General features: G+C 50.0%; 1 protein-coding gene across 1 annotated transcript in view; it reads left to right on the top strand.

The window, feature by feature from the left end:
- The first annotated feature begins 4,498 nt into the window (after positions 1-4,498).
- Positions 4,499-15,156, top strand: part of ECHDC1 (ethylmalonyl-CoA decarboxylase 1) — a 52,091-nt gene continuing 41,433 nt past the window's right edge. Inside the window, exon 1 of the mRNA XM_075597269.1 lies at positions 4,499-4,629. The gene's annotated coding sequence lies outside the window, so the exon portion shown is untranslated. The remainder of the gene's footprint in view (positions 4,630-15,156) is intronic.

Raw genomic sequence — 15,156 nt, 5'->3', positions numbered from 1 at the left:
GATTTTTCATCTATTGTTCAAAATGGTCCAAACTTTGTATTTAGAAAAGGAAGCTCTTTAGCTGGTCATCTTTCACCGAGCATGTTTAGATCTAATGATAATTACAGAGAGATATGTGGGATTCCTAAAGGTTTCTTTACCTGTGGAAGGTGTTCTATCTGTCAATATTCTAAGTCTACAAAATTTTTCAATTCATATAAATCTCATCATTACATTACTAGTTTTATTAATTGTTATACATCATTTGTTGTATATGTATTACAATGTGGATGCCATAAAAAATCTGTGGGACGTACTACGCGACCTTTACGGTCACGTATTATGGAACATATACGTCTCATTAAAAAGAAGGATGATAAACATCCAGTGTCTCGTCACTTTTCTACCTGCCCTCATGGCGATATATCCAATTTCTCGTTTATTGGGATTGAACATGTCCCATGTCATCCAAGAGGTGGTGATAGGTTAAATTTATTAAATAAGAGAGAGATGCACTGGATCTATATCATGAATACATTGCATCCCTACGGTATTAATACCGATTGGGAGCTTAAACATTTCCTAGTCTAACTAAAGAAATATGTTTAAGTATTTGCTTGCTTCTGCTTTTTGCTTCTCTGGTGTTATTATAATGTCATTTAGATATATGCTGTTGCTCACCATATGGGATATTATGTATACTTTATTATCAGTATATTTATGATATGCTATATTTCTATTATTAATATATTTATTTTTATATTTATTTTCTTTATTATTGTTTTTATTTCTGATAATTTCTTATTTTTATTTCAAGCATTTATATTGATATAAGACAGGTTATTATTTATGATTATTATAATTGTTTTATTATGTTGTGTGATTATAATATACTTTTCAATATTTCTTATTGTAATATAATATATATTTTTTACCTGGCTTTTATCTTTCCTTTTTATATAATTTCTTTATATTCTAATCCAGGGGTGGGCAACCAATTTTTCAATGTAGCCACAGGTGTGGCGAATTAGAAGTGAAAATAGCCACACCATGTAAGAATTTAGGTATTATGTTGCGCATGCGAAAATTTAAAACACACATTGTTTGAACAAGTTTATTGAAAACACGAACACTTTGACTACTCATTAACAACTGCGTCAGACGCAAATGATAAAAACACACACAGCCACACACACACAGCCACACACACACAGCCACACACACAGCCACACACACACACACACACACACACACACACACACACACACACACACACACACACACACACACACACACACACACACACACACACACACACACACACACACACACACACACACACACACGGTGGGGTGGTATGTTATTTATATATTCTCGGTACCCCCCACCCCCCATCATCTCATTTCACCCCCCTCATCTCATTCCCTCCCAAATCCATGATCAGGGGCACAGCCAGGACGTGACTAGGTACATAACAAAGATACAAGCAGCCATTGCCAGCTGCCCGCACGCAGCCACACACACCCTGCCAGTCACACACACCCAGCCAGCCAGCCACACACACACCCAGCCACGCACACGCCCAGCCAGCCACGCACACACACACACACACACACACACACACAGCTACACATACACACACCCAGCCCTTCATCTCCCCCCTGCACCCTTCATCTCCCCCCTGCACCCTTCATCTCCCCCGTGCACCCTTCATCTCCCCCCTGCACCCTTCATCTCCCCCCAGCACCCTTCATCTCCCCCCAGCACCCTTCATCTCCCCCCAGCACCCTTCATCTTCCCCCAGCACCCTTCATCTCCCCCCTGCACCCTTCATCTCCCCTCAGCATCCTTCATCTCCCATCAGCACCCTTCATCTCCCCCTGCACCCTTCATCTCCCCTCAGCACCCTTCATCTCCCCTCAGCACCCTTCATCTCCCCTCAGCACCCTTCATCTCCCCCCTGCACCCTTCATCTCCCCTCAGCACCCTTCATCTCCCCTCAGCACCCTTCATCTCCCCACTGCACCCTTCATCTCCCCACTGCACCCTTCATCTCCCCTCAGCACCCTTCATCTCCCATCAGCACCCTTCATCTCCCCCCAGCACCCTTCATCTCCCATCAGCACCCTTCATCTCCCCTCAGCACCCTTCATCTCCCCCTGCACCCTTCATCTCCCATCAGCACCCTTCATCTCCCCCCAGCACCCTTGAAAGCACCCCCCGTCCCCCACCAATACCTACCAGATCGCGGCGGCAGCAGTGGTGGCGAGCGGGCAGTGGTTGCAGGCGGACGGGGGGCAGTGGTGGCGAGCGGGCAGTGGTGGCAGGGGGACGGGGGGCAGTGGTGGCGAGAGGGCAGTGGTGGCAGGCAGACGGGGGGCAGTGGTGGCGAGAGGGCAGTGGTGGCGAGCGGGCAGTGGTGGCAGGCGGACGGGGGGCAGTGGTGGCGGACGGCCGTCAGCGCGTCACGCTGGAGCGTGCTCGGGGGGAGGCGGGGAGCACGTCATGGAGCGGCCTCGCAGGGGAGGGAGCGCGCGTCACGCGCCTGCTGGAGCGGGCTGGGGTGTTGGAGGGAGAGGAGCGCGTCACACCGCTGGAGCGTGCTCCTTACCATGGAACGGGAAAGGGGGGGTTTGAGTGTCCCGGCGGCCCTGTTCGCCACAGTTTTACTGCCAATTCGCCGCAAGTGGCGAATGGCGACAGGGTTGACCACCCTGGTTGTAATCCATTCCTTGTTTTCGTCTATGTTACTTTAATGTTGGTTTTAAATTATCTCTTGCTACTACTGTTTATACTATTTTACAGTAGTTTTGCAATAAGTTGTTTATTTGTTGTTATATATGTACTATGTATACACTTGTATGTTGTTATCCTTCTCTCCCCTTCTACACACCACTATGCTTGTATAGATGGAACGGCAGTCTCATTAATTAACCTGCAGCTGCATATAGGAGTTGCCGTTCTAAATCAATTTATTATTGACCTATCACAGTCAAGCTGGTGGTATATAGAGGTGTATGAGAGAGTTCACCACTCACTCTTTGACAAAGTCCCTTGAGGGATGAAACGCGTAAGAGGTTCCTAGCTTCATGATGTTTGTTCCCTTTTTTTCAATAAATTAGTCGTTTTTTGTTAGAGCTGCGTGTGGTTCTCTACTTACCTCAGTGCACCGCTTCTTCGTTTGGCTGTTACACACACACACACACACACACGCACGCACGCACGCACGCACGCTCACACACACACACACAAACAGAGACACACAGACAGTGACTCACACACACACAGACAATGTCACACACTCACACAGACAGTGACATACACACAGTGACACACAGACACACAATAAGCCCACGTCTGCAAACACACATAGCAATAAGGCCTCTCCCCCCTTGGGGTAGGTAAGGTGCCTGGAAGGGGATATAAGGGGACATGTGGGTTACCTGGGGCCCGTGGATGGGCTGCTGGAGCAGCATAGATAGCCAGTGCAGATGAGAGACTGACAGGCCCGTGGAGCCTAAAGGGAGGGACAGAGGGGCGGAGCCTAAGGAAGGGGAGGACCCGGCATTACTGGAGGAGAGAAGGGAGGGGGGCAGTGCTGAGGGAAGGGGAGGCTCGGCTTGCAGCACCTCGTCAAAACTCCGCCCCCCACATCCTCCAATCACAGCCGGCATTCTCCTGCTATCTCTGTGCCCCCACCTCCCCTACGCCCGCTTGGGAGTGCAGCCAGTATCCTACGCTCCCCGCAGCCCCAAAAGCTGGGACCCTAAATAAAAACCGGGACAATTTGAGAATTGGAAACCGGGACAGCGCATGAAATATCGGGTCAGCACATGAAAAACCGGGACTGTCCCAGCTAAACCGGGACGTATGGTCACCCTATATATATGTGTCATTCCTGGGTGTATGTGTGTTTGTTAGAATTCACCTAATATGGAGGAGAAATTATCCAAATTATGCACTTTAAGCACCTGAGGTAATTTGTGTAGACCCTATTTAAGGGACACATCCCAGTGTGCTTGGATACCTCCTGAAGAAGCGTATGAAAGCGTGAAACGCATAGAGAGTTACCATACAGTCGCCACAAACCAAATTATATGGTTTATGCGTCTGTGGGATAAGTTCGGCAATTGGAGCTCCCCAAAGATAAGCAACTGTGAGCGCTGCTATAGCTAGGCACGCAGCTCTATCGAGAGGAACAGGTTATTCGTGGTAGTCAGCACCTGGTTTACTTCCGGTTTGACAATCGTGTAGTGATCCGGGTTAGTTGGAGCAGGGGAGACTCTGCGGATCTTGTGGTGCTGATGTCGGTGGTGTGAGGGGATTTGGATCGATCAAGTGGCTGAACTTCACTTTAAGTTTTTAAGTTACTGTGTATAAATAAATGTGAACTATTTATTTGACATCCTGCCTTCTCTGCGCTCCTTTCTTTGTTCTAGGTGTAGGTGTGATACCTGCCGGATGCTCCAACACCCGGTAGCACCAACTGAAGACAAATGGGCCACCAGGTCCCACGCCGTCGTCGTCAGCGATGAGTCCGCCTCCACGTGGGGTGGTGTCCAGCTGGAGGGTCTCACCATGAAGGACGTCTCTTATCTGAGGGGTGATCTGGTCTCAGACCACCGGATTGCCAGTTCGCTGCTGTGTCTGGTCTGTGTTCCTCACACTTGGCACTACAGGGGCAGTGTCCCTATCTAATGGGCCTGTCCCTGCAGCAACCACAAGCTTAGGGGAGGCGGGGCCTAGCTGGGGCCTAACAGGGGTTCTCTGGCCTAGTGCAGGGGCCTACAGACACCCTTCACACACACCCTTACCCTCTGATGTCACAGCTCCGACTGGTGTGGTCTCTTCAGCGCCACATGTATCTATTGCCTGACAGGGGAATCCTGGTGCCCTATGGGCTGCTGTGTGCCACCTGCAGCAGGTAAGGGGATGAAGGGGGACCCAGGGGAGAACGGGCCACTATATTTTGCACTTAATTGTTAGACACAAAAATAACACAATTTCAAATTTAGTGAGTTGGGAAACAACAAGAGAGGTGAAAACACGTACCCCGTTCTACAGTATGGTGAATGGCTATTTAAAAAAATACACATACAGGAGGAACTGCACCTTTCTGAATTGAGTTATGTCTTGTACTGAAACAAAACTATACTTATAAAAAAAATGTAAACACCAATTTAGATCAGCAAGCTTAATTGTTATGTAAAACAGATATAATTTGTTCTTATCTTTAGTACATTTCACAAGTCTGCTTTAGTTAACAATGTGAGAAGTTTGCCTTAGTGTGAAAACAATAACAATTAAAATAACGTGATTTTTACACTGATAAATCTGAACTCCTCAGATCAAATCTACCTTCTTTCGTAGTGATAACAAATGTCTGTCTCCACCTACTGGATGTTATGATAATGACTTCTCAAATCAGCTCCAATATGTGTATGCATGGGTGGAAGCAGCAAAGAATGAGCTTGTTTTTTATCCCCAATTATTCTGTGACAAATATTCTAAAATAAACTTTGCCATGTCATTCACAAAAATATGTTCTTAGGTTTGTGGTGGAACTTACTTGAGCAATATGATTATATGTAAAGGGTGTAAATATTATTTTAAGGTATTTTAAGTTTCTTATTAAGTATTTGATTTTAGATGTCCATGCAGTGCTTGCAAAAAAAGTGTGTGTGTGCCAAGCATGTGAAGTGAAACTTCTTTTTCTTTTGTCGAGAGAGAGATCCCAGTACCTCCTTGGGTTTCTGCTCTTTCCGCCCCACCCAGCTCTTTGTTTTTTATGCACAAGTGCAAGTTGATGAGTGTGTGCAGGTGGCTTCTTTGTAATGTGCAGGTGGCTCTTGCTGCTTCTGTGTAATATGTAGGCGGTGCTGGACACTTCTGCGAATATGCAGGTGGCGGCAGTCGATTCTGCGCATGCGCAGGTGGCGCCAGACACCTCCAGATATCTTCACTAGATATCATATACATCAAAGTAGTGCTTATTACAGTTTATAAATTAATTATTGGCGTATTATACTGTAGTATAGATCAGGGGGGCGTAAACTGGGGGGGCACAAGATTTTTCAGGGGGGGTGCGGTGGTTGCAGAGGCCCCGCGATCTTGCCAAAGGCATTTAAATTAAATGCCGGGGGATCACGTGAGGCCTCTGCAACTATCCTTACCTTGTCTTCGGCGACGCATCGCCACACCATGTCATCTGACGCCACGGAGTCATGTGATGTCACATTGCGTAACCCCGTGGCATAATTTGACACCGGAGACCTGGAGACAAGGTAAGAGAGGTGAGGCGCGAGCAGGGAAGGAAGCAGGTAGGGGGGGCGCAGCGGGGAACGATTGCACACCCCTGGTATATAGTATGGAAAACACAGGGGCATGAGAGGGACACGGCAACTCCCAATGTCAAGATTTTCACAGTCCCTTAAATATTGTGTAAACTCAAATAAGATCTTGGTTGTAAAACAGTTGTAAAAATGAGCTGTTTGCAACTATAGTACTTTTTCCACTGGTCAGGAGAACGAAGCGACCATTCTTATCCTTTTCATGTGACATCTTTCATTCATGTTTAACTCCTATTAGCTCTCCTCCAGTAACAAGCCTCGAATGACACTGTGTGTTCACTGATATATATAATCTTTCTATACTCACATAGCTATTCTCAGGGCAGTGGGTGCAACTTGAATTGGTCTGTCGGGGGAGGGGGGGTGCGCTCACCATCTCCCACAGGCTCTCCCAGCAGCCCCGGCATGAGCTCAGCATCCAGGCGTGATCTGGGAGATCCAGCGCTGCCGAGCCACCGGACACCGACCCCTTTATGAAAAATGCTCCCCCCTGTTGGATGACTCCGGCGCCTTCATGCAGACCTTCCTGACGATCTTCGATTCTCTTGGTTGTGCGGCTTCTGCCGAATTTGCACTCCTACAGAGGAACAAAATGCGATTGAGTTTAGGACCCTGGCAGCGGAGACCGATTTGGAACGACGGTGCCCTGATGTCTGCTTTCCGTCAAGGCATTGAGGAGAGACTGAAGGGTGAATTAACGCACAGTGACATTCCCACTGAACTAGAAGGCCTATTCACCCTTTGCATTTTCCTCGATCTTCGGATGAGGGAGAGACGTGAGGAGCAGGGCCATTATCACAGGGTTCGGTCTGTTCCGTTGGTCCCACCACTTGAGGATCCTCCAAATGATGCCTCCAAAGAATCGGCAGAGCCCATGCAGTTGGGCAATATGCGTCTCTCTGAATGGGAGAAGCAGCACCATCATTCCGTGGGATTGTGCCTCTACTGTGGCGAGAAAGGCCATATGGTACGGGCCTGTCTTAAGAAATCGGGAGTCGGCCAGTGCCCAGCACAAACAGGGGAGTTGCCTCAGGGCATATGCTCCATATCCCCATCTGCCTACACCTGATGATCCCCATCTGTTTATCTTGGCAGAAACATTCGGTTACTACCAAGGCCTTCGTGGATTCTGGAGCCACCAGTATGTTCATGGATAAAGCCTTAGCTCAGCGAGTCAATATTCCTCTCCAGAGAAAGGACATGCCCTGGGGTATCTCTTCTATTGATAGTAGACCATTGGGATCTGGGGTCCTTTTGCAAGAGATGACGCAGCTCAAAATCACAGTCGGTGGTTTGCACCACGAGGTTCTTCAGCTGGATGTTATCCATTCTCCAACCATTCTTGGGCTTCCTTGGCTACACATTCATAACCCTCTGCCTGCGATGGAAAATGCCTTCCACCCCGTCATCCTGTTGGGGTCTTCTATTGCCCAGGATCCAAGAAGGTGAAGGCTGATGCCCTATCCTGCCAGTTGTCCATGGACGACATAGACGCTACGGATAAGGTTCCCATCTTTCCTCCATTTAAGATTGTGTCCGCCATTACCATCCTCAAACGCGTCCATAAAGCCCAGGCCAAGTTGCCCACCTCCACCTCCTCTCTGACATCCCCCAGCCACATCCCCACTAGTCCCAGGTTACAGCCCAACCAGTGCCAGTTACTCCCTGACGTCTCCCAGCCACAGCCCCACCAGTCCTAGTTACAGCTTGACCAGTCGCAGTTACTCCCCAACCCGCCCCCCCAGTCCCAGTTACAGTCCGACCAGTCCCAGTTACTCCCTGACCTCCCCCAGTTACTCTCCGACCTCCCTCAATTACTCCCCGACCTACCCAAGTCACAGCCCAACCAGTTATAGCCGACTAGTCCCAGTAACTCCCCAACCCGCCCCATCGGTCCCAGTTACAGCCCGACCAGTCCCAGTTACTCCCTGACCTACCCCACCCACTGCCCCACTATTCCCAGTTACAGTCCAAGCTCGCACAAAAATTCCTGACCTGCCCTAGATAAATCCCAGTCAGCTCCAGTTCCCCAGAGTACACCTCAACCTTCCCCAAGTACTCGTCCAAATACACCCCGACCTCCCCCACTGTGGACATCCAGATAAACCAGGATCTGGTCGCCCTGGAGTTCGACTATGAAGGGGGGATACTATAAGGGATCTGCCCGGATACCTAAGATGGCTGCCGACAGGAAGTGACCTCTCACCTTCACTGAAGCTACAGTGGCCATCTTGCTTCCTGGCAATTCCTGCTCCTCACTTCCTGATAGGAAGTCAGCCTCTCTCTGGCCCTCATTGGAAGGAGCTGCTTCTGACCTTTAAATAGCAGGCAGTTGCTCCCTTTCAGTGCTCGTTCAAAGTAATCTGTACCTTGTTCTGCTTGAGCTCTGTCTTTGCCTTTGTGAGGTCGCACTGATATTGGAACTGCATAGTGTGTGTGTGTGTGTGTTAGTTAGGGACTGCTAGAACTGTGCTAGGACTTGTGTGTGCGTGTGCTAGGACCTGTCTCTGCTGTGTGTGTGTGTGTGTGTGTGTGTGTGTGTGCTAGGAACTGTCTGTGCTTTGCGTGTGTGTGCTAGGACCTGTCTGTGCTGTGTATGTGTGCTAGGAACTGTCTGTGCTGTGTGTGTGTGTGTGCTAGGAACTGTCTGTGCTGTGTGAGTGTGTAGGAACTGTCTGTGCTGTGTGTGTGTGTGTGTGTGTGTGTGTGTGTGTGTGTGTGTGTGTGTGCTAGGAACTGTCTGTGTTGTGTGTGTGTGTTTGCTAGGACCTGTCTGTGCTGTGTGAGTGTGCTAGGAACTGTCTGTGCTGTGTGTGTGTGTGTGCTAGGAACTGTCTGTGCTGTGTGTGTGTGCTAGGAACTGTCTGTGCTGTGTGTGCTAGGAACTGTCTGTGCTGTGTGTGTATGTGTGCTAGGAACTGTCTGTGCTGTGTGTGTATGTGTGCTAGGAACTGTATGTGCTGTGTGTGTGTGTGCTAGGAACTGTCTGTGCTGTGTGTGTGTGCTAGGAACTGTCTGTGCTGTGTGTGTGTGCTAGGAACTGTCTGTGCTGTGTGTGTGTGTGTGTGTGTGTGTGTGTGTGTGTGTGTGTGTGTGTGTGTGTGTGTGTGTGTGCTAGGAACTGCCTGTGCTGTGTGTGTGTGCTAGGAACTGTCTGTGCTGTGTGTGTGTGTGTGTGTGTGCGCTAGGAACTGTCTGTGCTGTGCTGTGTGTGTGCTAGGACCTGTCTGTGCTGTGTGTGTGCTAGGAACTGTCTGTGCTTTGCGTGTGTGTGCTAGGACCTGTCTGTGCTGTGTGTGTGTGCTAGGAGCTGTGTGTGTGCTAGGACCTGTCTGTGCTGTGTATGTGTGCTAGGAACTGTCTGTGCTGTGTGTGTTTGTGTGTGCTAGGACCTGTCTGTGCTGTTTGTGTGTGTGTGTGTGTGTGCGCTAGGAACTGTCTGTGCTTTGTGTGTGTGTGCTAGGACCTGTCTGTGCTGTGTGTGTGTGTGCTAGGAACTGTCTGTGCTGTGTGTGTGCTAGTAACTGTCTGTGCTGTGTGTGTGTGCTAGTAACTGTCTGTGCTGTGTGTGTGTGCTAGTAACTGTCTGTGCTGTGTGTGTGTGTGTGTGTGCTAGGAACTGTCTGTGCTGTGTGTGTGCTAGGAACTGTCTGTGCTGTGTGTGTGTGCTAGTAACTGTCTGTGCTGTGTGTGTGCTAGGAACTGTCTGTGTTGTGTGTGTGTGTGTGTGCGCTAGGAACTGTCTGTGCTGTGTGTGTGTGTGTGTGCTAGGAACTGTCTGTGCTGTGTGTGTGTGTGTGCTAGGACCTGTCTGTGCTGTGTGTGTGTGTGCTAGGACCTGTCTGTGCTGTGTGTGTGTGTGTGCTAGGAACTGTATGTGCTGTTTGTGTGTGTGCTAGGACCTGTCTGTGCTGTGTGTGTGTGTGTGTGCACTAGGAACGGTCTGTGCTGTGTGTGCTAGGAACTGTGTGTGTGTTAGGACCTGTCTGTGCTGTGTGTGTGTGTGCGCTAAGACCTGTCTGTGCTGTGTGTGTGTGTGTGCGTGTGCTAGGACCTGTCTGTGCTGTGTGTGTGTGCTAGGACCTGTGTGTGTGTGTGTGTGTGTGTGCTAAGACCTGTCTGTGCTGTGTGTTAGGACCTGTCTGTGCTAGGAACTGTGTGTGTGTGTGTTAGGACCTGTCTGTGCTGTGTGTGTGCGAGGAACTGTCTGTGCTGTGTGTGACAGGACCTGTCTGTGCTAGGACGTGTGTGTGTGTGTGTGTGTCTGTGTGTGTGTGTGTGTGTGTGACAGGACCTGTCTGTGCTGTGTGTGTGTGTGTGCGATAGGACCTGTCTGTGCTGTGTGTGTGCTAGGACCTGTGTGTGCTAGGAACTGTCTGTGCTGTATGTGTGTGTGTGTGTGTGTGTGTGTGAGTGACAGACAGAACCTGTCTGTGGTGTGTGTGTGTGTGTCAGAACCTGTCTGTGCTGTGTGTGTGTGTGTGTGACAGGACCTGTCTGTGCTGTGTCTGTGGTAGGACCTGTCTGTGCTAGGACCTGTCTGTGCTGTGTCTGTGCTAGGACCTGTCTGTGCTGTGTCTGTGCTAGGACCTGTCTGTGCTGTTTGTGTGTGTGTGTGTGTGTGTGTGTGTGCGCTAGGAACTGTCTGTGCTTTGTGTGTGTGTGCTAGGACCTGTCTGTGCTGTGTGTGTGTGTGCTAGGAACTGTCTGTGCTGTGTGTGTGCTAGTAACTGTCTGTGCTGTGTGTGTGTGCTAGTAACTGTCTGTGCTGTGTGTGTGTGTGCTAGGAACTGTCTGTGCTGTGTGTGTGCTAGTAACTGTCTGTGCTGTGTGTGTGTGCTAGTAACTGTCTGTGCTGTGTGTGTGTGCTAGTAACTGTCTGTGCTGTGTGTGTGTGTGCTAGGAACTGTCTGTGCTGTGTGTGTGCTAGTAACTGTCTGTGCTGTGTGTGTGTGCTAGTAACTGTCTGTGCTGTGTGTGTGTGCTAGTAACTGTCTGTGCTGTGTGTGTGTGTGCTAGTAACTGTCTGTGCTGTGTGTGTGCTAGGAACTGTCTGTGTTGTGTGTGTGTGTGTGTGTGCGCTAGGAACGGTCTGTGCTGTGTGTGCTAGGAACTGTGTGTGTGTTATGACCTGTCTGTGCTGTGTGTGTGTGTGTGCGCTAAGACCTGTCTGTGCTGTGTGTGTGTGTGCGTGTGCTAGGACCTATCTGTGCTGTGTGTGTGTGTGTGTGTGCGCTAGGAACGGTCTGTGCTGTGTGTGCTAGGAACTGTGTGTGTGTTAGGACCTGTCTGTGCTGTGTGTGTGTGTGTGCGCTAAGACCTGTCTGTGCTGTGTGTGTGTGTGTGTGCGTGTGCTAGGACCTGTCTGTGCTGTGTGTGTGTGCTAGGACCTGTGTGTGTGTGTGTGTGTGTGTGTGTGCTAAGACCTGTCTGTGCTGTGTGTTAGGACCTGTCTGTGCTAGGAACTGTGTGTGTGTGTGTTAGGACCTGTCTGTGCTGTGTGAGTGTGCTAGGAACTGTCTGTGCTGTGTGTGTGTGTGTGCTAGGAACTGTCTGTGCTGTGTGTGTGTGTGTGCTAGGAACTGTCTGTGCTGTGCGTGCTAGGAACTGTCTGTGCTGTGTGTGTATGTGTGCTAGGAACTGTCTGTGCTGTGTGTGTATGTGTGCTAGGAAATGTATGTGTTGTCTGTGTGTGTGCTATGAACTGTCTGTGCTGTGTGTGTGTGCTAGGAACTGTCTGTGCTGTTTGTGTGTGCTAGGAACTGTCTGTGCTGTGTGTGTGTGTGTGTGTGTGTGTGTGTGTGTGTGTGTGTGTGCTAGGAACTGCCTGTGCTGTGTGTGTGTGCTAGGAACTGTCTGTGCTGTGTGTGTGTGTGTGTGTGTGTGTGCGCTAGGAACTGTCTGTGCTGTGCTGTGTGTGTGCTAGGACCTGTCTGTGCTGTGTGTGTGCTAGGAACTGTCTGTGCTTTGCGTGTGTGTGCTAGGACCTGTCTGTGCTGTGTGTGTGTGCTAGGAGCTGTGTGTGTGCTAGGACCTGTCTGTGCTGTGTATGTGTGCTAGGAACTGTCTGTGCTGTGTTTGTGTGTGCGCTAGGAACTGTCTGTGCTTTGTGTGTGTGTGCTAGGACCTGTCTGTGCTGTGTGTGTGTGTGCTAGTAACTGTCTGTGCTGTGTGTGTGTGTGCTAGGAACTGTCTGTGCTGTGTGTGTGCTAGTAACTGTCTGTGCTGTGTGTGTGTGCTAGTAACTGTCTGTGCTGTGTGTGTGTGCGCTAGGAACGGTCTGTGCTGTGTGTGCTAGGAACTGTGTGTGTGTTAGGACCTGTCTGTGCTGTGTGTGTGTGTGTGCGCTAAGACCTGTCTGTGCTGTGTGTGTGTGTGTGCGTGTGCTAGGACCTGTCTGTGCTGTGTGTGTGTGCTAGGACCTGTGTGTGTGTGTGTGTGTGTGTGTGTGTGTGCTAAGACCTGTCTGTGCTGTGTGTTAGGACCTGTCTGTGCTAGGAACTGTGTGTGTGTGTGTTAGGACCTGTCTGTGCTGTGTGTGTGCGAGGAACTGTCTGTGCTGTGTGTGACAGGACCTGTCTGTGCTAGGACGTGTGTGTGTGTGTGTGTGTGTGTGTGACAGGACCTGTCTGTGCTGTGTGTGTGTGTGTGTGTGCGATAGGACCTGTCTGTGCTGTGTGTGTGCTAGGAACTGTCTGTGCTGTGTGTGTGTGTGTGTGTGTGTGTGTGAGTGACAGACAGAACCTGTCTGTGGTGTGTGTGTGTGTGTGTGTGTGTCAGAACCTGTCTGTGCTGTGTGTGTGTGTGTGTGACAGGACCTGTCTGTGCTGTGTCTGTGGTAGGACCTGTCTGTGCTAGGACCTGTCTGTGCTGTGTCTGTGCTAGGACCTGTCTGTGCTGTGTCTGTGCTAGGACCTGTCTGTGCTGTTTGTGTGTGTGTGTGTGTGTGTGTGTGCGCGCTAGGAACTGTCTGTGCTTTGTGTGTGTGTGCTAGGACCTGTCTGTGCTGTGTGTGTGTGTGCTAGGAACTGTCTGTGCTGTGTGTGTGCTAGTAACTGTCTGTGCTGTGTGTGTGTGCTAGTAACTGTCTGTGCTGTGTGTGTGTGTGCTAGGAACTGTCTGTGCTGTGTGTGTGCTAGTAACTGTCTGTGCTGTGTGTGCTAGTAACTGTCTGTGCTGTGTGTGTGTGCTAGTAACTGTCTGTGCTGTGTGTGTGTGCTAGGAACTGTCTGTGCTGTGTGTGTGCTAGGAACTGTCTGTGCTGTGTGTGTGTGCTAGTAACTGTCTGTGCTGTGTGTGTGCTAGGAACTGTCTGTGTTGTGTGTGTGTGTGTGTGCGCTAGGAACGGTCTGTGCTGTGTGTGCTAGGAACTGTGTGTGTGTTAGGACCTGTCTGTGCTGTGTGTGTGTGTGTGTGTGCGCTAAGACCTGTCTGTGCTGTGTGTGTGTGTGTGCGTGTGCTAGGACCTGTCTGTGCTGTGTGTGTGTGTGTGTGCGCTAGGAACGGTCTGTGCTGTGTGTGCTAGGAACTGTGTGTGTGTTAGGACCTGTCTGTGCTGTGTGTGTGTGTGTGCGCTAAGACCTGTCTGTGCTGTGTGTGTGTGTGTGTGCGTGTGCTAGGACCTGTCTGTGCTGTGTGTGTGTGCTAGGACCTGTGTGTGTGTGTGTGTGTGTGTGTGTGTGTGCTAAGACCTGTCTGTGCTGTGTGTTAGGACCTGTCTGTGCTAGGAACTGTGTGTGTGTGTGTTAGGACCTGTCTGTGCTGTGTGAGTGTGCTAGGAACTGTCTGTGCTGTGTGTGTGTGTGTGCTAGGAACTGTCTGTGCTGTGTGTGTGTGTGTGCTAGGAACTGTCTGTGCTGTGCGTGCTAGGAACTGTCTGTGCTGTGTGTGTATGTGTGCTAGGAACTGTCTGTGCTGTGTGTGTATGTGTGCTAGGAACTGTATGTGTTGTGTGTGTGTGTGCTAGGAACTGTCTGTGCTGTGTGTGTGTGCTAGGAACTGTCTGTGCTGTTTGTGTGTGCTAGGAACTGTCTGTGCTGTGTGTGTGTGTGTGTGTGTGTGTGTGTGTGTGTGTGTGTGTGTGTGTGTGTGTGTGCTAGGAACTGCCTGTGCTGTGTGTGTGTGCTAGGAACTGTCTGTGCTGTGTGTGTGTGTGTGTGTGTGTGTGTGTGTGCGCTAGGAACTGTCTGTGCTGTGTGTGTGCTAGGACCTGTCTGTGCTGTGTGTGTGCTAGGAACTGTCTGTGCTTTGCGTGTGTGTGCTAGGACCTGTCTGTGCTGTGTGTGTGTGCTAGGACCTGTCTGTGCTGTGTATGTGTGCTAGGAACTGTCTGTGCTGTGTGTGTTTGTGTGTGCTAGGACCTGTCTGTGCTGTTTGTGTGTGTGTGTGTGCGCTAGGAACTGTCTGTGCTTTGTGTGTGTGTGCTAGGACCTGTCTGTGCTGTGTGTGTGTGTGCTAGGAACTGTCTGTGCTGTGTGTGTGCTAGTAACTGTCTGTGCTGTGTGTGTGTGCTAGTAACTGTCTGTGCTGTGTGTGTGTGTGCTAGGAACTGTCTGTGCTGTGTGTGTGCTAGTAACTGTCTGTGCTGTGTGTGTGTGCTAGTAACTGTCTGTGCTGTGTGTGTGTGTGCTAGGAACTGTCTGTGCTGTGTGTGTGCTAGGAACTGTCTGTGCTGTGTGTGTGTGCTAGTAACTGTCTGTGCTGTGTGTGTGCTAGGAACTGTCTGTGTTGTGTGTGTGTGTGTGTGTGCGCTAGGAACTGTCTGTGCTGTGTGTGTGTGTGTGCTAGGAACTGTCTGTGCTGTGTGTGTGTGTGTGTGCTAGGACCT

This window comes from Ascaphus truei, chromosome 4 (assembly GCF_040206685.1).
Source record: "Ascaphus truei isolate aAscTru1 chromosome 4, aAscTru1.hap1, whole genome shotgun sequence".
In the NCBI taxonomy this organism is placed as follows: Eukaryota; Metazoa; Chordata; class Amphibia; order Anura; family Ascaphidae; genus Ascaphus; species Ascaphus truei.
This window is presented reverse-complemented; position numbering and strand designations above follow the sequence as displayed.